The sequence below is a fragment of the Antechinus flavipes genome, chromosome 5 (genome assembly GCF_016432865.1).
Source record: "Antechinus flavipes isolate AdamAnt ecotype Samford, QLD, Australia chromosome 5, AdamAnt_v2, whole genome shotgun sequence".
Taxonomy (NCBI): Eukaryota; Metazoa; Chordata; class Mammalia; order Dasyuromorphia; family Dasyuridae; genus Antechinus; species Antechinus flavipes.
In genome coordinates this window covers 64,590,021-64,615,722 of record NC_067402.1, presented here as the reverse complement: position 1 = coordinate 64,615,722, position 25,702 = coordinate 64,590,021, and positions in this window count along the sequence as shown.

Genomic DNA, 25,702 nt, shown 5'->3' with positions numbered 1-25,702 from the left:
TATTTTTTTGTAATGAAGGAGAAAAAAGAGAAAGAGGAAGAAAAATAGGAGGAAGAGAAGAAGACAGGAAAAGGGAAGGAAAAGGACCACAAAATAAAAACTGAAAAACCAATTATGCACACATCATTGTGGAATGGTAGAACAATTTATTAGATGTGAATAAAATGGAATATTACAATGTGATAAAGAATGATGAATATGAATAATTAAAAGAAACTTGGGAAGACTTATATGAAGTGATACAAAACAAAGGAACCACAATGACCACAGTAACATAAATCAAGGCAATAGCAGAGAGAAGAGAATTCAGAATAAACACAATAACCAATGTTATAACTATTACCAAAATGTATTTCCTTTCTGTTAAAAATATATTGCAAGCTGTAAGAATGGAAAGTTTAAAAATACAGATCATGACAAAATAAAATTCTGGACAATTTTCAGCTTGTCACTATCACTCTAAAAATATAACACAATAATAGAAAAAATACATGGGTATGTATATAATATATGTGTGTACCTATATATTAAAATTTGTATATGTATGTAAATATTTTTATTGTACTATATTATGGAAATGCTTATTTTATTCCATTAATTTATGGATAAGATAAAATAAATTTTAAATAGATATATAAAATTTGTCATTAAGTTGTTTTTTAATTGTGTCTGACTCTCTGTGACCCCATTTGGGATTTTCTTGGCAGAGATACAAAGTGATTTGCCATTTCTTTCTCTCTCATTTTATAGATGAGGAAATTGAGGCAAATGGGGTTGTTTCTTGCCCAGGATCATACAGCTAGTAAGTTTCTGAGGCTAGATTTGACCTCAGGAAAATGAGTCTTCCTAACAACTCCAGACCCAGTGCTGTATTCACTATTCCCCTAGCTGATATACATATACACATACATACTTACACACACACACACACACACACACACACACACACTCCAGCTGTGCTCCATCTAGTAAAGAGTATAATCAGCACTTCCCATAAAGTGAAGGCTAGACGTCTCAATGCAGCCTAAAATCACATTCATATCTTTTGGCTGCCATTCCATATCATTAATATGTTGTGTTGGCAGTCCACAAAAACCCCCAGAAATGCACAGGAATGGTTCTTTGGCCATAACTCCCCATAATATATTTCTGAGTTATTTCTAAACAATTTGTCCCTTACAAACTTCAGTTTATTAGATTCATTCCCTTATTATCTGTTGATGTCTTTTTAGATCCTATCAGACAATATAATAAGAGCTAAGATAGCTAGCATTTATATAGAGCTTTATGTTTTGCAAAGGATTTGATCTTCAGAACAATCCTGTGAGGTCCATATCATTATTACCTTCCCTATTTAGCTAAGGAGAAAATTGACACCAATAGAGATTAGAATGGCTTGACCAAGGTCACACAGCTAGTCAATGACTGAGTCAGGATTCAGACTCAGGTCTTCCTTCCTCTCAGGCTCAAATCCATTAGCAAGGACACATAGTAGCTTCAGCATATTAACTGTGTTTCCCTTTGTATCATCTGCAAACCTGATCAGCATCACTGGTAAAAATGTTTAAACAGCACAGATCTCTAGGGCAGAGGTATCCAACATCCACAAAATTCCCCAGGACTACCTGAACCAGATTAAAATGTAATTGGGAAATCTGAATCACTAAAAACATTTTTTATTTAATAAGCACTTTCTATGTACCAGGCACAGTACTAGGTATTAGGGATACAAAAAGAGGCAAAGGCAATCCCTGTTCTCAAGGAGCTTCCAGTCTAATGGGGGAGACATCATGCAAACAAATAGAGAGAGAACAAGCTTCATACAGGATAAATTAGAAATGATTATGAAAGGAAAGACACTGGTGACAGGAGGCACAGTAGAAAGAGTACCAGTCTCGGAGTTGAGAAAACCTGACTTAAAATCTGGTCTCAGACACTTCTAAACTGTGTGATCCTGGGCAAGTCACCTAATCCTGTTTCCTTCAGTTTCCTTATTTGTGAAATGTCAAGGAAATGGCAAACCATTCCAGTATTCTTGTCAAGAAAACCCCAAGTGGGGTGATGAAGAGTTGGACACAACTAATCCAGGAAACAACAAGGCAATAGAATTAAGAGTGGTTAGGGAAAGTTACCCATAGAAATTAAGGTTTTAGTTAAAATACAATAAAATGTAACTAATGCTGCATGGGTCCTTATGAATGGATTAATGGCCTGGTTTCTATTTGAAACCACCATAATAAGACATTCCATTAAAAACCTCCTCCAAGTTGACAATCATCCATTAATTTCTACTTTTTCAAACCATTCAACCAATTCTGGTTCGAGATTTCTATCCATCTTATTCACAAGCAGAATCCAAATGACTTTTATCAAATGTTTTGCTGACATCTGTGTAAATTATGTCTACAAAGATCCCCTTTATTTTATCAGTGTAATGCCATGTTTAAAAAAAAAAAGAAAAAGAAAAGAAAGTTTGTCATAATTTGTTCTTGTTGAAACTATGTTAGTTCCTAGTTATTTTCCCTTTCTAGATATTCAGAAACCACCCCTTTAGTCTAAAACTATGTAAAGAATCCAAAAGAAAGCTCATTGGCCTGTACTGGCAAACTTCCCTTTCTTATTAAAAAAAAAAAAAAAAAAAAAAAGACAGTCTTTATCCCCTCTGCAGGCCAGAAGCATCTTTCCCATTCTCCAAAAATCTTTCAAAGAATATTGACTGTCTTCTGGACATTGTGTGGGAGCTCCCCTAAAAGAGCTACTTGAATTTATTGAAGACAATCTGATTTCAACTCCATATCAAATACATCATTTTGTTCTGTCCTTTCCATTTTTCTTGGTAGAGAAAAAAGAAACAAATGAGTTTGATAATATGGTCTTCTCTCTGGTGTCTCTTACCTTTGTCCTTGTCAAGTCAAGCTTTCTCTTCTTTGAGCCTCCTCTTTTTCCTCAGTATTAATTTTTAAACATTCTGTTTGATTGTCTTGATCATTCCTTGCCAAATTCAGTTCACTTCCTCCCCTGGTTCTTCACAGACAGTTCCACTTCATTCTGAATATTCTGTTCTGCATCTCAGCATGCTATCGACTCAGCTTTGGCTACATGTCAAACCACAAGTACAAGAAACTCAGAGGGATTGTCTAAATTCATATGTTATACTGGAATTTTGTTGTAAAAGAACATCACCCAAGACTAGGACTGTAAATCCCTGTCAATATGGCTTGTATGGAAATTTTCATTGTAATAATATCTTGTAATAGAAGCTGTCCTCTACCTCATCTTGTGCCCCCAAAATGTTGCATTATTTTTGTCTGTGTGCAAATTGACTCCCTGTTTAGACTTTAAGCTCTTCCTTGAGCTAAATTGGGATAATGTGCCTTCTGTGTTTATCCTACCTCCCTATTCCCCACCTAGGCCTCTAATGCCTGATACAACACTCCACACACTAAAGGGACTTAATGAATGCTTCTGTGATGAATAAGCACTCTATAAGGCAGATCTACTTCAGGGCCCCCAAAAAATGACATTTGGGAGTCACATTGATGACTTTTAAAATTCTCATTTTTTTCTTCACTTAGCTTTAATTCTTCTATAAAATGGGAATGAGACTGAAAAGAATGACATCCTATAATTCTTGATCCTGTTGGGATCTCCCTCACTCTGGAATTTTAAAGGCAACCATGTCAACTGTAGCCATGAGATTCAGATGCCTTAAGTAAGGTCTTTCTGGCAACAAGTGCTGAAAATCCAACTCTCTTCTCACTCTTATCACTATTTCCAAGTTAATTAATTTTCTTCAGCCTAGGTGAACTTACCCATAATCTGAAAACAGTCCTTCTCTGGAAATAGTGGAATTTTTCCACTTTTTTTGTCTAGTTGTAGATCTAATTGTGCTCCAGACTATCTGCCACACTAAAATGAATAAAGCATTACATTTAGATGGGTTCAACTTGTATGTTAGACCATTAGCTGAACAAGACACTGAACTTCTCTGAGACTCAGTTTACCCATGGTGATAACAATAATGTTCTTTTGAGGATGAAGTGGGTGTATATATATATATATATATATATATATATATGGGTATACATACATCTATACATATACACATATACATACATACAAATACATCTATATATATACACACATATATAATTGTTATTTTGCTTTGAAAACTAAATAGAATCATCCTAGTTCAAGCCCACCTGACCTAAAGTATTTGCCTCCTTAACTAAAATTCTTCACCATACCAATTCATCTTCCACACAATTACCAAGGCTATTTTCCTAGAGCACACATTTAATTCTGTCATCCAGCACCCCATGTCTCTAAGTAAATTCTAGTTCTCCATTACCTCGAGGATCAAATATAAACAGAGGTATTTAGCATTTCAAGGTAAGTGCCCAAGATGGAGAGTTAAGTGTCTTGGATAAGGGTAAGTGCTAGAAATGCAAATAAACGACTTCAGAATCTATGTGACCTCACTCATAGTCAGATCCAAAGAAAAGCTGGATAACAATAACAATAATGAGTACAGTGATGATAGCATTTATATAGTACCTGCTTTGTGCTAAGCTCTTTAAAAACGTTATCTTATTTGATCTCAGGGCAGGCCTTATAGGGAAGGAGACAGGCCTTAGGAAAGCCCAAAAACTTTTCAAAATTTCCACCATTGCATGCTAATCTCTTTGGGCTCTTTGAAAATGCAAATATGCTTCTTAAGGGCAAATATATTTAAAGCAAATAAAAGAGAACAAATAAGCTCTCCTATAAATTGTTGTTGTTCAGTCTCACATATAACTTCTATTGTATTTTAATTATAAGTAATTCATACCTATGTGTGAATGTTTAATCAGATATTTTCTTCTTAATGAGCTGAGCTTGATTTCAAGAACAAAACAAAATGAAAAATGGAAGAAATAAGAGAGAGTCAATTATGGAGCTTGAAAAACTTACTGAGAGGAGATAGTGTAATAGGAAGGGTGATAATTTCCAGTCAAAATGGTTGCTTGGACAAAGGCAGACCAACAAGGTCCTATATCCCCACTTCAGCTAAAATCTAATATTCTCACTAGACTGGATAATAATGAAAAAATCCAGTGAGAAACTATAATAAATCATTTCTTTTACATTGAAACTACCCAAAATATCATCTAGAAGTCCACAGGTAATAGGAAATGGGGCCACTAGCTGAGCCAAGAACCAGTATAAGCAAACAGACCTGCTGCCACCTGATACAACTAGAGATGAACCTCGGCCATTCATTGTCTCCAAGGTTATAAGAATAAAGGTCCCAACCTGTCCCACCCCTAAAACCTGCACCAAGATAGGCCCAACATGAGAACACTGGAGCTCCCCAAAGCAGCAGCAACCAGTGCAACAATGACCAATGCAGTTACAGCTGCGCTCAGATCAGGACAGTCCAAGCCTTAATTTCTGAAGTCCCTTGGGGACCATGAAAAGTACTGGAGATCTAGATTTGTGGATCCTATAGATCTGGAATGGCCTGGGATATGGAGGTCATGGCAAGAATCTAAAGACCCCAAAGTTAAACTCAATTGAGTCATTCAAACTGCCATCCTTTGGCAAAGATAGACTAGCTCTGGAACTCTATTTCAGAGTTTCTCAGCTTGTGAAATAAAGCTGGAAAGATGCATAAATCAAAAAATTAATAGTATTAGAATTAGGAATCTAATTAATCATTAGAATTAGTATTAGAAATCAGGGTAGATCAAGAGATCCACTGAAAAGGAGCCTAATTTTTTAAATAAATGCAAGCAATGACTCAGATGAAAAAAATAGATTTTTCTATCAGGACTATATAAATACATAGAATAAATTGAAGCGAAAGAAAATAAATTAAATCTTTTATTGAAAGAGTTAGAAGAAGAACATGTCACCTAGAAAAAAAAATGGTAGTTGGCAGAATACAAACTAGGAGCTATCTGAGTTCTCCCATTACCCTCCAAAGAGCTTTAAATTAACTCCTCATATCAAATTCTGAAACAACAAAGCCAGCAACGGGAGACATGATTCCAGCCTAAGACAATTTAGGAGGTCCACAGGAATGGTCTACACCACCACTGTGGGCACAGACGCTGAGCATGGCAGTGTCTTGCAGGCTGATGGGACAATAACAGCTTCAGGAGCTCTCAGTTCAGAGTTAATCAGGGAATCACACAACCAGTGAGAAGAGATTTCAAAGTTCTTTTTGCTGATGCCCATAAATGGTTCTGGATAGTAGTCTAGATAGAGAAGAGTCCTTGTGGTTGCTCACAAGGGATCAGGGGGTTCCGATCACAGTTTCAGGGCCAAGAGGAACATTAGCACTTATGGCTGCAGGAAATCAAAGGACCTAGTCATGTTCCAAGGCTAAGAAGAGCACTAAATTTTGTGACTGCAGGGAGTAGGGGCCATTCCTGGGTAGACTAAAGACTAGACCCTCTCCCAGGATCAAATCTTGAAACCACCAAAACTTTAAACTGTATCTGAAAACAGCAACACAAAACAGCCTGAACCTTGGCACAGTGCCCCCCCCCACACACACACACACACACACATCACCCAACAGTGAGCAGAACCCAACTTTAACATAAAGTACAAAATAAAGAAATAGGCTGGGGAAAATGAGTAAACAATAACAATATAAGAAGAAGTTGATCAGAAAAGACTCTTACAGTGGCAGGGAAGACAAGACAAACTCAGAAAACAGCAATGTGAAAACAGCTTTAATCAAAGCCTCAAAGTAAACTTCTAATTGGACCCAAAGCCAAAAAGAGTTTCTGGAAGAGTTAAAGAAAGAGATAAGAGTGGCAGGGGAAAAATTCAGAAAAGAAATGAGGGTGATGTGAGAAAATTATGAAAAGAAAATAGTACACACACACACACACACACACAAGAAAACTACACCTTAAAAAATTGACCTAATAGTAAAATGATTAAAAGAACTTCTTTAAAAGCATAATAGTTAAATTTTCAAGAGATTAAAAATTCACTAAAGAAAAGAACTCTTTAAAAGGTAGAATTGGTCAAAAGGAAAAGAAGATACAAAAAAATCACTGAAGAAAATAATTCCTTAAAAATTAGAATTGGGCAAGTAGAAGCCAAAGACTCCATGAGATGTCAAGAAACACTGAAATAAAATCAAAAGAATGAAAAAAATAGAAGAAAATGTGAGATATTTCTTCGAAAAAACTAGAAAATAAATTGAGGATAAATAATTTAAGAATTATTGGACTACCTGAAAGCCATGAAATAAAAAAGAATATGAACATCATATTTCAAGAAATTATCAAGGAAAACTACTCTGTTTTCTTAGATCTAGAGAGGAAAATAGAAATTAAAAGAATCTACTAGTCACCTCCTGAAAGATCCCAAAATGAAAACTCCCAGACATATTATAGCCAAATCACAAGTCAAGGGGAAACTATTACAAGCAGCCAGAAAGAAACATTTTAAATATCATGGAGCCACAACCAGGATCACATAAGACTTAATAGATTCCACATTAAATGAATAGAGTGCTTAGAATATGATATTCTAGAATACAAAGGAGCTAGGAGTATAATAAAACTAAGTATAATCCTTCAGATAAAAAAATGGATATTTAATGAAAGAGAGGACTTACAAGCATTTCTTTTGAAAAGAATAAATCTGAATAGAAAATTTGACATTCAAAAAGAAGTCTCAAGAGAAACATAAAAAAGTAAATAAAAAAGTAATCATAAAGATTTCAATAAAGTTAAAATATTTATATTCCTATGTGGGAAAATGATACGTGTAACTAAGAACTTTATCATTATTAAGGCAGTTAAAGGCATCTACATAGACAGAGAGAATGGGTATAAGTCTTTGGAGAACATTCCAAAGGGGAAAAAACCCAGGAATGAGAAAGAGGATTGCTTTAGGAGAAGAGAGAAAGGACAAGTAGAATGGGAGAAATTTTCTGACGAAAGAGGCACACAAGGAAAATCTTTTATAGTTTTGGAGAAAATGAAGGGGTGGCAGGCAATACTCAAATTTCACTCTCATTGAAATTGGTTCAAAAAAGAAAGAATATATCCATATACATACATATATGTGTGTGTGCATACACCTCATGCACACTCTGTTGAGTATAAACTCTATCTTACCCAATTTAGAAATAGGAGGGAAAGGGGATAAAAAATATGGTAGAGAGGTGATAAAAGGATAGGTGGATTAAGGAAGGCTGTGATCAAAAGTAAAATAGACTTCTGATGAGGGATAGGATAAAAAGAGCATAAACAGAAGAAAATAGGATGGAGGGAAATATACAGTAATCATAACTGTGAATGGAATGAGTTAACCCATAAAAAAGTGAAAGTGGATGGCAGAACCGACTAAAAACAATAGTCCCAACACTATATTGTATATGAGACACATTTGAAACAGAAAAATAAAAGCTGTTTCCCAATTGATAAATGGTTAAAAGATATGAATAGACCGTTTTTGGAAGAAGAAATCAAAACTATCTATAGTCATATAAAAATGCTTTAAGTCACTACTGATTAAATTTGCCTTTGAAAATTAAAACAAGTCTGAGGTACCACTTTATACCTATCATAAATGACAATTGCTGGAAGGAATGAGGGAAAATATGTACAATGATGAATTGATGGAATATTAAACTGGTCTAACCATTCTGGAGAACAATTTAGAACTATGTTCAAAGGACAATAGATCTATATATACCCTTAGTCCAGCAGTACCTATACTAGATCTGTATCCCAAAGGAAATAAAGTAAAAGGAAAAGAACCAATATGTACAAAACATGTGTAGCCACTTTTTTATGGTGGCAAAAAAATTTAAAACTATGGGGATGTTCATTAATTGGGAAATGGCTGGATGACTTGTGGCTTATGATTGTGATATGATTCCATTGTATTACAAAAAATAACCAGGGAGATGATTTCAGAAAAACACTGCACGTCCTATATGAAAGTGATCTAAAGTGAAATGAGAAGAACTGAAAGATCACTGTGCACAGTACCAGCAATATTGTAATGATGATCAACTGTGAAAGACTTGGCTGTTTTAATCAACATAATGATCCAAGTCAATTCCAAAGGACCCATGATGAAAAAATGCCAATCACCTCCAGAGAGAAAATTGATGAAGTAAGAGCAAACTAAAGTATAATTTTCTTGCTTTATTTTTTCCTTTTTATTTTTGTGACATGTCTAATATAGAAATAAATTTTGCATAATTCCACATGTATAATTGATATCATATCATTTGCCTTCTCAGTGGATGAGGGAGGGAAGAAGGGAGGGAAAGAGAAGCTGGACTTCAAAATTTTAAAAAGAAAAGAATATTTTAGATAAATATTTTTTTTAATTTAAAAGAAGAAAAAATGCCAAACCTTATTCAGGTATCAGTCTTGCTTAAAACTAGAAAAAGCCAAACAGAAATCAAGGACTCTGTAAAACTACAAAAAAATAGTAGAACAGAATCAAAAGATTTAAAAAATAAAAGAAACTGTAATGTATCTGATATTTTCAAAATATCAGATACCTGGAAAACAGATCAAGAAAATAAAATATGAGTCCCATTGGTCTCCTAAAAAATGTCAATGAAAAAAACGCATGATTTTTAAAATCCTAGACACTGCATTTCAAGAAATTATAAATTAATATTCCCTAAATCAATTAGAACAAGAGGACAAAGTGAAGCTAAAAAGAATTCACTGATGTTCTCATGAGAGAAATCACAAAAGGAAAAAACCCATGAATACTATAGCCAAAATCTAGAACATCCTACATCAGAGAGATGCCCAACAAGCACCCAGAAAGAGTTCATATACCAAGTAACCATGATCCTACAAGATCAGAAGAGAGTTTTCAAATACAATGCTATAAAAGGCAAAATACATAAGCTTGAAATGAAGAAAAATTTACCTTGGAAAGTTTAATGTAATCAAACAGATTTGGGCAAGGGAAAGAAGAGGAATGAACTTTATTTGAAAAGATTTGCATATAGTTCACCGGGGAAGTAGAGTGCATAGGAATAGTGAAAGAGAGAGAGAGACAGACAGACAGACAGACAGATAGACAATAGACACTGAAGCTTGTTTTTTAATAGAGGAAAAAAACAGAATGAAGAAGAAATAAGGACAGTTTTTAAAGTAACATGTAGAATTTATTATATATATTTTTTTAAAGCAAGAGGCATGAAATAGAGATTCACAGTTTCACAATCTTCTTTTTGTGTTCTGATGTATATGTAAAAATACAGTTCCCTCTTTTTGTGTATACGTGTTTAAGTTCAAAACAAAACATTTAAATTGTTCATAAACAGAAATGCTTTTTTTAAAAATCATCACTGCTGGGTCTTGACAGCTTAATGGTCCAATGGTGACATCTGGAGAGGACCTTAGAGGCACCTAGTCCCACAGGAATCCCTTTTGCAATCTCTCTCCCAGCTGAGCATCCATCCTCCATTGGATCTCCATTGAAGCCTTACCCAACTATCACATTCCACTTTTGGATGCCTCTAATCTTGTTGATCCAAAAATGTTCTGTTCTGAATCTTTTGTCCATTCTTCCTAGTGTTGTCTCCCACTACCAGTTAGAAACACAGCAGTTCTTCAAACATGATAATAATCTCGTCTTCTAAAAGTAAACTGTTCCTTTTACTCATGTCAGTCAATGTCTAAATATTTAATAAATATTAACAGAAAATAAATTGGAAGTAATGAACAAAGGGAAAGCATTAGAATGAAGGGAGGGATGAGAAAAGCTTCTTGTAAGAGGTGGAATTTTAGCAGGTATTAAAAAAAAAAAAAAGTCAAAGAAGCCATAGTAAAAATCCTTAACTATCCTGGTCATCTTTCTCTGGACACTTTCCAATTGAGAATCTCCCTTCTAAAAAGTGACACTCAAAAGTGGACATTATACTTAACAAGAGATTGAACAAACACAAATGTAGTGTTTTAGGGTAAAGGAAAAATGAGATGTGGAAGGGTTTTGATGAAAAGCTTTTATGACCTCAGAGTTTCTCCAGACCTACCTCCACTTGTGTGGCCCCCAGGGAAACTGCCTTTTGGAAAATCTGTATGTAAGAAGTTTTCTAAACAATTTCAAAATGGAACAAAGAACGTATGTTTGTTGGATAATAAGTATCTTCCCCTTGCCTTCCCTTTCAAGTATTATTAATGTGAACATTCATCTACATGGCCTGCTATCAGGCCAGAGACATGGAGAGGCAGCAATGACAGAAAAAAAGATGGCAGAAAAGGGGGAATAAAAGAACAAGAATATGACATAGGACTTTATACATTAAAAGCTAGAAGAAACCTTAGGGATCTCCTAATCTAGGTCCCTCATTTTATAGAAGAAAAACCAAGAGAAGTGAACTTATTTGCCTGGAATTGTGCCACTCATTAGTGGCCAAGTTTAAATAAGTGGGATCCAATGTTCTTTGCATACAATTTTGACTTTATCTAGAATTATTCTGGCTTTATTTTAATACTTTAATTTTACAGTTAAGGAAACTGAGGCAGAAAGGAATTCAGGGACATACTCAGGGTCACATGGCAGCTAAGTGGCTGTTAAGATTTGAACTTAGGACTTCCTTCATCCATGTCATCCAATGCTCTATCCACTTTGCCTTCTCACTGCCTTGCACTGATGAATCAATCCAATTGGTTCCCCATGTAACCGTATGTTATAAACATTTTTTGTTCCTTTGCTTTCCTTTGAGTTGACTACAACACATCCACAGATCACTCTTAAATTTCATTGAAGAGTCCTTGCAAGACTTTGAGGTGAATATTTGTCTTGTTTATACCTTGCTTGATATTAGTCATTGGATAACCATCACATAATGTTTTCTCTGTGACTTCATCGATTGAGAAATCTTGCAGGATCTTAACATACACAGTTGGAGGAGAGTTTTTAAAACTTTGTTTTTCTTTGCCAAATGAAAAGCTTTTTGTAATAATCATAATAAAAAAAACAATAAACACTGCAGATGATTGTTGTGTTGGAGTCTGGGAATGATCAGGTTGAAAAGTGGGACAGTCATGCTCCACAATGTATGCTAAGATACAGATGCCAGCAATTCTGTGGGATTTATTTAAAAGACATTAAGATGTACCTTCCAGGTATGGGGAAGTAGACTTAGAATGTGAACTGTAGGTAAATGAGTGATTCCTTGTATAGAGTAAAACTTCTTAAACTGTGGATTATGAACCATATGGGGTTTTGAAACTGAATGTGGGGGTTGTGAAATTATGATCTATTACCATTAAATGTTTGATTGAAGGTTTGATATCTATTTTACCTATCCACATACCCAGGTCTGTGTAAAAATTTCTCAGGCAAAAAGGGGTAACAAGTGGAAAAAGTTTAAGAAGCCCTGCTGTGGAGCCTCAGAGTTTATTTGAAAGAGGAAAGAATAAGAGGATCACTTCAATTTATCTTTCTAGATTTCTCTGTACTCTGGTGTTATATTGCAAAGTTCCTACTTAAAGAGGAGTTAATTTTTATGTAAAGATAAACTTGGAAAGGGAAGATGGAGCAAAAAGATTACAAGCACGAATCAGGTAGCTGGCAGTTTTATTCTCACAAAGAAAGGAAATGATAGTCATTCCCCAATCGATAAATGGTCAAAGGATATGAACAAAGCTATTTCTAGCTACATGGAAAAATGCTCTAAGTTACTATTGATTAGAGAAATGCAAATTAAGACAACTCCAAGGGACCCCTCACACCTCTCAGATTGGCTAAGAGGATAGAAAAAGATAATGAAGAATGATGGAGGGGATGAGGGAAAACTGAGACACTAATGCATTGTTGGTGGAGTTGTGAAATGCTCCAATCATTGTGGAGAGCAATTTGGAACTATCCAAAGAGCTATAAAACTGTGCATACCCTTTGATCCAGCAGTCTCACTGCTGGGTCTGTTTTCCAAAGAAATCATAAAAGAGGGAAAGGGATTCATATTGCAAAAATGTTTATAGTTGCTCTTTTTGTTGTGGCAAGGAACTAGAAGCTGAGTAGATGCCCATCAGTTGGGGAATGGCTGAACAAGTTATGGTGTATGAATATTATAGAATATTATTGTTCTATAAGAGATGATGAACAGGCTGATTTCAGAAAAGCCTGAAAAGACTTACATGAATTGATGTTGAGTTAAGTGAGCAGAACCAGGAAAACATTATACTCAGTGACAACAAGATTATGTGATGATCAAGTGATGGATTTGGCTCTTCTCAACAATGCAGTGATTCAAGGCAATTCCTAATAGACTTGAGATGGAAAAGGCCATCCACAACCAGAGAGAACTATGGAGATTGTATGTGGTCCAAACATAGTATTTTCACCTTTTTTCTTTCTCTCCCTTGTGTTTTTTTTTTTTCACTTTTGGTCTGATTTTTCTTGCACAATATGACAGTTATGGAAATATTTTTAAAAGGATTGTTGATATTTAAATCAGATTGTTTACTGTCTTGGGTGGGGGATAAGTAAGGGGGGAGAGAACACAGAATCTTACAAAAATTAATGTTGAAAACTATCTTTACATGTATTTGGAAAAGTAAAATACTGAAGGAAGCAAGGAAAAAAGGGAAGGATGTAGGAAGGAAGGGAAGGAGGAAAGAAGGAAGGCAGGGGATGGAGGGAAGAAGGAAGGAAGGAAGGAAAAAGGAGGAAGAGAAGGGGGGGATGAGGGAAGAATGGAGGGAGGGAAGATTATCAGGTGGCCTCCAAAGAAAGACTTCAGCTGCCTTTCAAGATCTCACATGGTCCTATCTGTACCAAAGTATTGGACTCCATTCTAGGCACAGGTTTACTGAGGAGGCCACATGTCAACAGTCTGTGATCCAAATGGAGGTCCCATTAATCCTTCATCAGAGAGTCAACCTTATACTTCAAGGCCAGAAGAAGGGAGAGGTCTGAGGAGCAAAGATTGCTCTTTCCACTAAACCATACGCTTAAATGAGTTTTCTCAACACTTGACAGTAGGCAATCTCTTTTTTTCCTTAAATGATGGTCTTTCTTAACATGATCTCTTTTTACCTTGTTTTTGCTCCCTTCTACAAACTCTATGAACCAATGCCATTGGCTTTCTTTGCTGTTATTCCCATATGATACCCCATCACTAGCTAGCCTTATGCCTAAAATATCCTCCTTTCTCCCCTTTACCTCCTAATTTCCTTGGCTTCCTTTTAGTCTCAGATTCTCTGTAAGAGATTTTTTTTCTTTTATTGCCCTTCACTGTGGAATAACCTTCCCCCATTCACAATGTAAATATCTTTTATATACATGGCTCTCTTTTTGCTGTATCCCACCAGCTTTGCTGTAGAATGTGAGTGAGCTCTTTGAGATGGAGCGTTTTTACCTATTTTTGTATCCCTTATTTCCGTCACATAGAAGGAGCCTAATAAATGCTTATTGATGTATTTATATCTATTTTATACCCAAAAGAATATAATACCCTCAAATAGGGAGATGGATTTTGCATATGTCTTTGTATCCCCCAGAACCTATCCCAGTACTTTTGAGCTTAATAAATGTTCATTGAATTGAATGAACATTTCTGAAAGTACCAACAAAAGGTTAGCAATCCCTTGTCCCCAGGCCCTTTGGAAGGCAAGGAAACTTTTGGGTTTCCCCTCTCTGCTGAGCCCTCAAGATTAAGCCCTCTTGTCAACAATGCCAGTTAACATTTTAGGCAGTTCAGCTCTGGCTTTTTGAAGGGGCCTAAGCTCTTCCCAAAGAATTTCAGTGGCACAAAATTGGAGAAGAACTCAAGAACTCTGAAGCAATAATTTAAAATATTGTACCAAATCAGTATACTATGTTTTCTTTGACTTACTTGTAAAGTGACCATTAAAAACAGGAAATTAAGCCACAAGAAAAAAAATTTCCAACAAATTAAAATAATGTTCCTGCTCTGTCCTGAGCCCACCAAAGCCAGGAATTTTACAAGCACATTTGATGCTCTACCCTTAACTTGCCCTCCTGGGCCAAGGCATTAGACTGGAGCAATTTTACATCAGGATTGAGCAAGAATTTCCACTCACTAAAAGGCTGAGCCTAGGACAGAGTTTCCACTGTGGGTTTGAATGACTGGTTTTCAGCTCTTTTCATTGAGTCGTTTTGAACAGAAGTGTAGTCTTTTTTGTGAAGAATCTTGTTCTGACATCCTCACACTCAACCTCATTACATGGGGCAGAGCTGGACTTCTGCCTGAGGGATGGCATGCAAGAACACGAGCATGTCTATCTTGATGATTCTCCAGCATTCTTCCATCATAATTCCCATCTCCTTTCTTTTCTCTTTGTTCCGATTGCCCTTCTCCTAGTCCACCTTTTTGATCAAACTACAAATGTTTGTTTAATGTTTATAAAAGATACTGAGTATTATCCTAGAATCAAAATTTCATGTCTAAATTACAGCAACCAATTTCCCTAGTCTCACTGATTTTGTTCACTCTCCTCTCCAGATTCTCCTGACCTCCCCTAGAAGACATCTTCCTAAAAGATCATTTTCACCACAGGATTCAAGACTTCAGAACTGAAAAAGATTGGAATACAAGGGCAAAAGTCACTGCCCTCAAAAAGCTTACATTTCAGAGTTGTATATATTCTTAAGCTAGATTCTTAGGGATCTGCAAACATGAATGGGGGAAAAAAAATTACATCTTTTTTCCCCACTATCTTCAAACAAATATTTGGTGAGCAATTCAATTATAACTGTCAGGCAACAAATCACAGATATATTAGGTTTTACCAGATTGTCAAAGGAGTCTTAAAAAAAAAAAAAAAAAAAAAAAAGATTAAGAATTCCTGCACTCACTCTACTCTGCACTGCTGTTCTGCTGGATTTCAACTCCTGGGAACAAGATGCCCACATGAGATACTCCCTCATATTTCTCTCCCTTTGCTTTCTTTTGTATGTTGTCTCCTTTTGTTAGATTATAAGCTTCTTAAGGGCAGGAACTGGCTTTCTTTTTGTTCATTGTATCCCCAGGACATAGCACAGAACCTGGCAGATAGTAGATACTTAACAAATGTTGATTAGATTGGATAGTACCCAGGATACAGAATACACAGATAAGTAAATATAGGATATGGGAGAATAAACATAGCTTGTATTTAAAACTATGGCCCTAGAGGGATCACAATCTATGTTATTAGTACAGAGTCAAGGTTCTAAGTCAATAGGGAAATAAACATATATTGTAGAAAAGTTTCCATTTTATTTGGTGCTTAATAAGTAAGAAATTTTTTCAAAAACTCTCTTTTGGGAACTCCTTATTCCCTAACAATGTGTCAGCACTTCAAGGATTTTGTCAATCTGTACATTTTTTTTAATTGACAGAGATCACAACTCCTCCTTACCTTATAAGACAATCTTTGAACATTGCAAGGATCAACAAAAAGCCTTGTGTTCAACCTTCTCAGTCTGGGATGAGCCACTCCCAAATCATCATCGCTGGTCTTCAAACAACAGACACATAGTTAATTTGTTACTAGACTTGTACTTGAAGACTTTCCAGCTTAGTAGGAACTGCCAGAGCTTGAGTTCCATTGGTCTAAGAACTCCACACAATAATGAGATATCATCAATAATTTTTGCTCAATAATAAGCAGCATGATGGATAGAGCACTGGACCTGAATTTAGGAAGACATCTTCCTTTTGAAGATCCAAATCTGGCTCCAATACTTCCTAGCAGTATGAATCTGGTCTAGTCTCTTTAACCTTGTTTGTCTCAGTTTCCTCGTTTATAAAATGAGGTAGAAAAGGAAATGGCAAACTACTCCAGTATTTCTGCCATGAAAACCCCAAATGACTGAATTGAAAAAGTGACTAACAATAATTGTGACTATATGAAGCATAATATTCTGTGTTTATTGTATATGTGTTACCTGGAATCATGTTAGACATACAGTCTATGATCAATAAATATCTGTTGAATGAATAACTAGGAACCATCAAATCCATTCTCCAAGTTTCCATAGCTACATAGTGATCCCAGAAACAAAGATGTGAAATGAGTATGTAAGTACATTTGGATGATTAACCTAGTTTCAATACATCTGGTAAAAGTCAGCCTTTAAAAGAGTCAAGTTGATTGTAGCTACCAGCCATTGATATGCCTTATACCTGGGCCATGTACCAAAATTCTTTATATTTTCTATAGTGCACCCTATAAGAACCCAGGTGACGCCCTATGATTGGTATCCAGCAGTATTGTTGGCTTGAAAGTTATTTTGTTTTTTAACAGGAACTCTTAACTCAGTTCTTTTTTACTGAGGAAGATGTTACCAAAAAAAATTAGACTTCAATACAGGACTAGGAATCACTTGTAATATTTCACATGACATATTTCACTGTACAGTTTCAAGTTTCAAGAATTCACCTGGACCCATGATACCAACAATCCATCTGTCCCATAGGACAACTCCATCACCAGATATTTTAAATAAAGAAATGGTTCCAAAGTACTTGCATTTCAGAGACAGTCTGGGAACAAAAGAAATGGGAAAGGGAAGGGAGGAATTTTTGTCTGTATTCACATTTGACAAAGCAAAAACCAGTTTAACCATTTGGTTTCATTTTCTTTCTTGATCCCCAAACATAATTGAACTCTGCACAACAGGAATGAAAACCAGAGTTCCTTATTCATTATTCCTTAAATTTATTCCAGCTTCTTCCCTCAGTAGTATTATCAAGCTGGCAATGAGGCATCTGGGAAACCCATTTTAGTGGTCCCAATCACCCCTAAAATGCTTGGGTCTCTAAGGAAAGAAAGCCACGTAAATGAGAAGAAAATGTATCATTCAAGAGGCCCTAGGCAAGCAGCTTTTCAGAAACAATTATCTCAAACAAACTGTAGATACATCGCTTTTTTTCCCTCCTTTTGGCAAGGGAGCCTTTAAGAAAAGTGATTTACTGTTGCCTAATAGGATTAAATTCTTAACTGAAGCATTTTTGTCTAATCCATCCACTACTTTCTAATCCTTCATGAGTCAGAGAACCTAAGGAAAAGTTTCTACTTTGAATCAAAAGCAACAGTCTTCCATTCAACAATTTTTTAAGAGCAGGTCCCCCACCCCTCTGCCTAAGTGCCCCTCTTCCAATATGATGGCCAAACTGGATGTCAAATTGGCAGCAAATACACAAGGGCTACAGGATAGTCTCAAGAATATTAAGTCACCTAGGGTCCTCCTTTACATCTTTGGTCCAACATTGTACAACCTTTTCTTTTACCTGCCCCATGATAACATTTATGAGATCTTGAAAGAATTCACTATAATGTGCTCCCAGAATAGTTTTTTTCTACCCAATATCAGTTTTACTTTGAAAGTTCTCATGAAAAGCTTTGTTGATATATTAACTCCCTCATTAGATTGCAAGTTCCTTGATGGCAAGGACTGTCTTGCCTTTTTTTTTGGATCTCCAGTACTTAACCAGTGTCTGACACATAATAGGCACTTAATACATTTTGTTGAATTGAATTTATTAAGTTTTTGAATAAAGTACAATAGGAGAAACGCTGAATCTGGAGTCAGAAAATCTGAATTCAAAACCCAGTTGCAATATGTACTTCCTGTCTAGGATTCTGTTATCTCATCTGTAAAATGAGAAGATGGATTTTCTGACTGCTAAAGTCTTTTCCAGCTCAAACTCATAATACAAATGATTTAGTTTGAAATCTATGATTTTCAAATTGGGACCAAAGCATCATTTCTCAGTATAATGGACTGTTAAGAAACAGGACAGTGAAATAAAAAGAACACAAATTAAGAGGAAAAAGACCTCACTAACTTAGTCATGGCCTTTCCCATCAGTTCCTATAAAATCAAGGTCAAATCATTTAACCTTTCTGAATTTCAACTATATAAATCTGAGCTGTTGATTATCATCATCCCAGGAGCTTATTGGAAGGAGGAAGCAAAAATGAAAAGAAAAAAAAGGCATTTTGAAATCCATCAAATTCATCACAAACCATCATCGTGATTATTCTAGTATTTCCATTCTAGTGCCTTCATATAGGCATTCTTACGTTCCACTCCAAATCTTAGTCTCCTAGAAAGTGGTTAAAATCCCCTTCACTTAGAATAAATATAAAGTATTATTACTAGTATTATCTCCTGTATAGAATATCCACTCTAATAAATACCAGTTATCTCTGGTCCTCTGGACAAGCCTGTGGGCCTATAAAAATAATATTAATGTTATTTAATCCTGGGTTATCAGAGGCTTTTCTGTTTGGCAGGTGTTGTAGCTCTGTTGGCATAAGATGAGACTGTTAGACAAGGTCAATGTTTTACAGAAATATTTATTTCTGCAGCTGAGCAGGAATTTGCACAATTAAATCACTGGAAAGATCTTCATGGAAATATGATATAAGAATATGCTTTCCCATGAAAGTGCCTAGTGTAAAGTACCAAAGTAGATACCTATAAATTGGGAAGCATTCTTGCGTCCTATTTATACAACAGGAGGGGAAATAAGTATTTTATGGTTTTGATGACTTGTTTGGAGACAAAGTTCAGAGTTTCTCCATCACTTTTTGGATATATTCTATGGAATCTTTCACTGAGAAGCTAAGCATGCTCCTGTTCTATAAATCAAAAAGTGGCCTGTCACATTTACAATTGTCCAAGCACCTAAACCAAGTTCAAGCGTCTTCACAAAAAGGGGATCCCAGATTGCCGGGTCCTGGAAGAATCTCAGGCAGCTGGTCCTCCTCTGCTCGATCTCCCACCCAAACTCTCCATCCCTTTCTACATAGCATTATAATGAACAGGTTACCTCCCAGACCACTGGGAAAGGTGTGGCTATTCTCTGATTAATTAAGCTCTTAATAAATTTCCCAGAAACCTCTGCTATTTTCCCATTCTTAGTCCCACCAAGGTCCTACCTTTGTGACTCACTAATTACCAGTTAATTACACCTCCTTGCACCTATGCAAATACAAGGTTTTTATCCCTCTGACCCTAACTGGCTGGAAATACATGCTATTGTGGCTTATAATTGGAACTGAATGAAATACTCGACCCTGAATAGCTATAGGAGATGTGGTTTGCATATTTAACAGAATAAAGTCTTCCTTAGAACCTTAACAGTCAGTGGGTGACCTTAGTGATGTATGTGTGTGTGCCCACCATATGTTGGAGTTGTTGATTTCAAACACTGATTTTCCCTTCAGTGATAAAGGAAAAAAGTCATCCAGTCACCATTTCAGATGAATTAGGGAGAAGACCAGTCAGAATGACAGGATGTTAAAGGAATGTCTTTCAACTAGTTGACCAAGATTAATAATAACAAAAGGGTATAAACTACTTGCAGACAGAGACTGATTTATTTTTTCTTCATCTCTCCAGTAACTAGTATAATTTCCTGTGCAAATAATCCCCGTACCAAACATGTTCAACTGAATTGGATGCTTAACTGAGACTCTTAGGGAACCTGCTTTAATAAGTAAGAATAACTTTTAATTGCTTTATTATTAAAAGTTATGCTGACTCAGTGACCCATTATTCCCAGACTTGCTTGTAAATCAGTGTTGGGGAAAGTATCGCTCAGTCTGTAGCTTTATATTAATGTTTTTTATCAATTACCAAGACACCTCCTACCTGTTCATACCTGGAAATTGTCACATCCTTGCTATCTTGAGGAGGAACTGCGATGTTGTGGCCCATTCCCTTTGGCTGACATAGACCTAAATAATTTGCCTTTATTTCATGACGAAAGTGATCAATAAAAGTTGGCTCCCTCTTGAAACTCTTATTGACCTCCTGTGATCAGGCCCTCAACATATTGCTACCTTGATGTACTGTTAATAAACTCTTTTAAATTTTCTTTGTCCCGAGTTTTGCCTCCTTAATTAGGATGAAAGCCCAAACAAAGAATTTTCCCTTTTAACAGTATTAAAGACTTGTATGTGAATGATTCCCCTAATGGGCTTGAGAACATTCAGTTCTTCTAAGTACTTTAGAGTTCCCTAAGCTCTTTCTAAACTATTAGTTTACTTTAAACATTTTCTCCACAAATAATAACAAAAATAACAATAACTGGTACTTGTAGGATTTGTGTTCAACCCTGGAATACAAAAGTAAACTGCAAGCAATCTTCTCCCGACCCCCTCTTCTAATTCATCGTGAATTTAGGATACGTGAGGTTTGAGTTAATGAAGTTTGCCTGTAATCTCACTAATAAGACACAGGAGACACAATACTGATAGGTTAATGTCAGACTCCTGAGCCCCCATGAATCATTTATCAGTGTATCCTAAGGCATGTTCTGTTTTACGGAATACATGAAATTACTAATCCTTACATCTTTTTGTGGCATAAAATAAAAAAACCCACAGATTAAACACCAGATTCTTGTACACTGTTTCTCCCCTCTCTCCCTTCCCCTCTTTAAATCAGAGCTTTATAGGGAAAGCTTCTAATGCCTTGGTGATAATGCATTGCCCTGAAAAGGAACAAAAAAAAAAAAAAAAAAAAAAAACAATCCACAGTCATCACGATGTCAGTACAAGAAAAATTGGGGACAATGTTTAGAGTTTAGCAGAGAACTCTCCACGGTAGCAATTGTGGATTGTTGTCTGTTTCTCAGATGCCCGGCTCCCTTACCACATCCCTTTGTAGTGTTCTGTTAGCAGTCTCCTGCAAACCCAAGGGACTTTAGTTCCTACCTGAACTGGAGTCTTGCTAGAACGATCATGGAGATGCCTTTTTTTTTTTTTTTTTTTTTTGGTGCCTTCTTGAAAAATGCTTGAAAAGTTCACACTGTCCAGTTCTGCTATATAGCTCGTTGTCGTTTGGAAAGGAACCAATGACATCAGAGGGGACCTCTTGAGTTGGAGTGAATTATTGCTCAAAACCATCAGTTTCCCTTTCCGAGTCATCAAAATTCAGTGGCAGGATGAAAGAAAGGCAAGGCGTCTTCACACCAGACCAAAACCCAACAGGCTTTGCTGAAACAAATTGTTCTCATCCGCCCATTCCGCTGAGGAAAGTCTTCACGTGCTTGGAGTAGACACCCCAAGTCTGAGATCTGTTGGTTTCCCTCAACTTGGTTTAGCCTGATTATTGAGACTGATTACCAGAGTGTGGCCACTGCGTAGGCTACAGCTTCTGGGAACCACCGGTGAAAGTAGGGTGAATCAGGTAGAAGCTAAAGGTGGGTAAGGGCTTCCCAAGCCCTCAGAGCAGAGGTGCTAGCACTCGGGAACATCCCATACCTCGCCCCCAACAATTACTCCCTAGGACTTAGTTGGTTTAACAGCTGCAGATCAAGCTGCAGAAAGTGGGAAAAGAGTGAAATGATTGGATTATAGAAGCAGAGTTCTGTTGTTAGCAGAATGGGACCTCATGGATGGGAGCTTTACAACTCTTTAAAAAGAATCAACACATTCAATCAATCAACAAGCCTTTAATCTTGCATAGGATTTAGAATGCATAATTCATTTCACCAAAGGGGTAGGGGATAGCCTCAAGGAGCTTATATTCCACTAGGGGAAAACAAATTGCTCAGAGATAAGTGTGTTTATCCATGGGTAAGATAACTTCTAAATATAAATAAATAAATATAATTTGGGGAAAGGAGAAGAAAATTAAGAAATTAATAGTGGAAAATTGCCTCCAGCTTTCAGTGGACCCCGAGGAATAGACTCTAGAGACTTGGAAAGAATGGAATTACATCTGACTAAATGTATCAATGGCTTAGGAAAGGTTATAAGGACCAAAGGGGCTTCTGCTTAATTCTTCAGCTCTTAATTCCCCTTTCTTGTAAAATTGCTACCAAACTTTAATCACTGAATGGGTGCAGCCTCAGTCAAACTGAGATCTGCTGAAGACCTTATTTTAAAAGGCCAAGGGTCCCATTACATCCATCTCCAGTCATCCTTATCTCTCTCTGGCCAGAAGATTCAGCTTCATGAGTTCAAATTTGACTTCCAACATTTAGTAGATGTATAACTTAACTGTGTTTGCCTCAACTTCCTCATACATAAAATGAGCTGGAAAAGCAAGTGGCAAACCAGTCCAGGATTTCTGTCAAGAAAAGCCCGAATGGGGCCCACAAAGAGTTATGACTGAAAAAAGCTTTAAAAGATAGCAAGTAGGGTTACTTCCACACAATCAGCAGCAGCCTTCAGATGCAACAACTAGATATAAAACCCAAAATACAAAAGGTCCAGTATTTTGTAGAAAAAAGAGGGGAGTCAGAGAAGGGAAGAGGGTCCTTAAAAAAAAAAAAAGGTAGATGGTGAGAGTTGCTAAAAAGAAATAAAGCAATATCCCTCACCCTATTGTCTATACTGCTATCATTTTTCTGTTTTTGGAGTTAAAATGGGTTGCAACCCTAGCTCTGTCATTTAAGTAGCTCTGTGACTCAATTTCTCCATTTGAAAAATGAGGAGTATTTTGTTGTATCCTTCAATATCCTTCCCCCTCAATAAAGTGCATAGCAGGTGCTTAATAAATATTTCCTCATTGATTGATTAGCATCACCTTCTACATGGGCTTCCCTGATCTCTCCAGATCCTAGTGTCCTTCCTCCCTAAACTACTTTGTATTCATTTTACATATGTTCAGGTGTATCATTTACCTTGATAGCCTATGAACTCCTTGAGCTTAATCATTGTTCTGGTTTTTGTATCCCTGTCAGTTTATTCATTAAACTCCTGCAATGTACATCAATTGTCAATGTCTGATATACTAAGAACTTAAGAAATCCTTATTGACTTATTAACACACCCTGCAGGAAAATACTTTGTAAACCTTTCAAGCATTAAAGACACGGGAGTCGGATCAGCAGCATCATTATTATCATTGTGGTCTTTTGAAAAACAAATCCAACGAACCTTTATTAAGTAGGTGTTTTGCACCATATATTGGATGTTGTGCTGTGCTGTGTTGGATGTGCATTCTCTGCCTTCGGAGTTTACATTCAATCCAGAGAGAAAAACTTGTTTCCTGAAACATATGAAAGTTCTATTCAAGTGAAGTGACTCTCAGGTATGATTATCTATATGTGAAAGCCCAGGAGGTTTCATCTCATCTCTGTCCATTCCCCCAGAGACCTTGGTTCAGAGAAATAACTCCCATATTAATGTCAGCACTGTAATCTTTTTTATGATAAATTAACATAATAATTTCCTTCTAGGCTTTTTCTTTTTCCCCAATCCTATTTTCAATAAGAACAGGAATGGCCAAAATATACCATGCTCTTAAATCTAAAGATAAAGTAAAAGAATTATCTTTTAGCCCATCATTCAGGCTTCTTGCAAATGACCAGATAAATCCCAAAACTTCCAGCATAATCCCTTAATTTATTTGCAGTTCACAACATTTAAAAACATTTTTATGGGCACCTAAATTGATTTTTAAAAGAGATCACATTTCCTAGTTAATATGATTAACCTTTCATATACAGAAATTAAACTCTAAATTCATACTCTCTTACATAGTAAATATTTATTAATGCAGTCTCTGTATAGTCTGATGTCTCAACATCAGGAATGATAATTTTTAATATACTATTTTGTTATACTAACAGGATGTAGGGACAGCAATGGATAGAGTCCCTGGAGTCAAGAAAACTCATCTGTTAAATCTGGCCTCAGACACTAGTCATATGACCTTGGGGAGATATCACTTAATCCTGTTTGCCTCAGTTTCCTCTTCTATAAAATAAATTGGAAAAGAAAATGATAAACAATTCCAGGATCTTTGCCAAGAAAATCCCAAATGGAACACAGAGTCAGACGTGATAGAGGAATAACTGAACAACAAACATAAAGTGTCTCAAAAATCTACACCAAATGCAGAACCAAGAGAACATCGTATACCATAACAGTGGTACTGTGGGATGATCAACTATGATAGACTTAGTGTCTTCTCAGCAATGCAATGTTCCAAGACAATTCCAATAGACTTGGGATAGAAAATGCCATCTGCATTCTCTAGAGAGAGAACTATGGAGTTTGAATGAAGATTGAAGCACACTATTTTCATTTTTGTCATTTTCTTTTTCTTTCTTGTGGTTTTCCCCTTTTGTTCTGAGTCTTCTTTTATAATATGACTAATAATTACTATGATTGTATATGTAAAACATATATCAAATTGCTTACTGTCTCGAGGAGGAGGAGAAAAGGGGGGGAAGAAAAATTTGGAGCTCAAAATCTCACAAAGATGAATGTTGAAAATTATGTGTGTAACTAGAAGAAAATATAATACTATTAAATTTTTTAAACTGCACTAAAACACTTGGGAACATCCTGTACTTTATGTACTGTTACCTAGGATTATAAATTTCTGTTTTGGCCAGAATCTAGATCAATCAATATATGTGGGGCATGTTTAAAATCTTATTTGTATATCTATCATTTGGAAGACTTTTTTCCCAGATTCCTATCATAAACTGAACCATCTCTCAAGCTATGGTGAGTTTGATAATTTGGGACAATGTAATCATTGGCAAACTGATCGTCTCAATGGAGATTTTGATTTGTATTTCCTCCTCTAAGTCCCTGAGAAAAAAACAATCACTAACCTAAGCCTACTCTTTTACTTAAGCCTCCATTTCTCCACAAAATTAGCTGTATATGTTTAACATATACTGGATTGCTTGCTGTCTAGAGGAGGGAGGGAGGAGGAAGGGAGGGAGAAATATTTGGTACACTGGTTTTTGCAAGGTTGAATGTTGAAAACTATC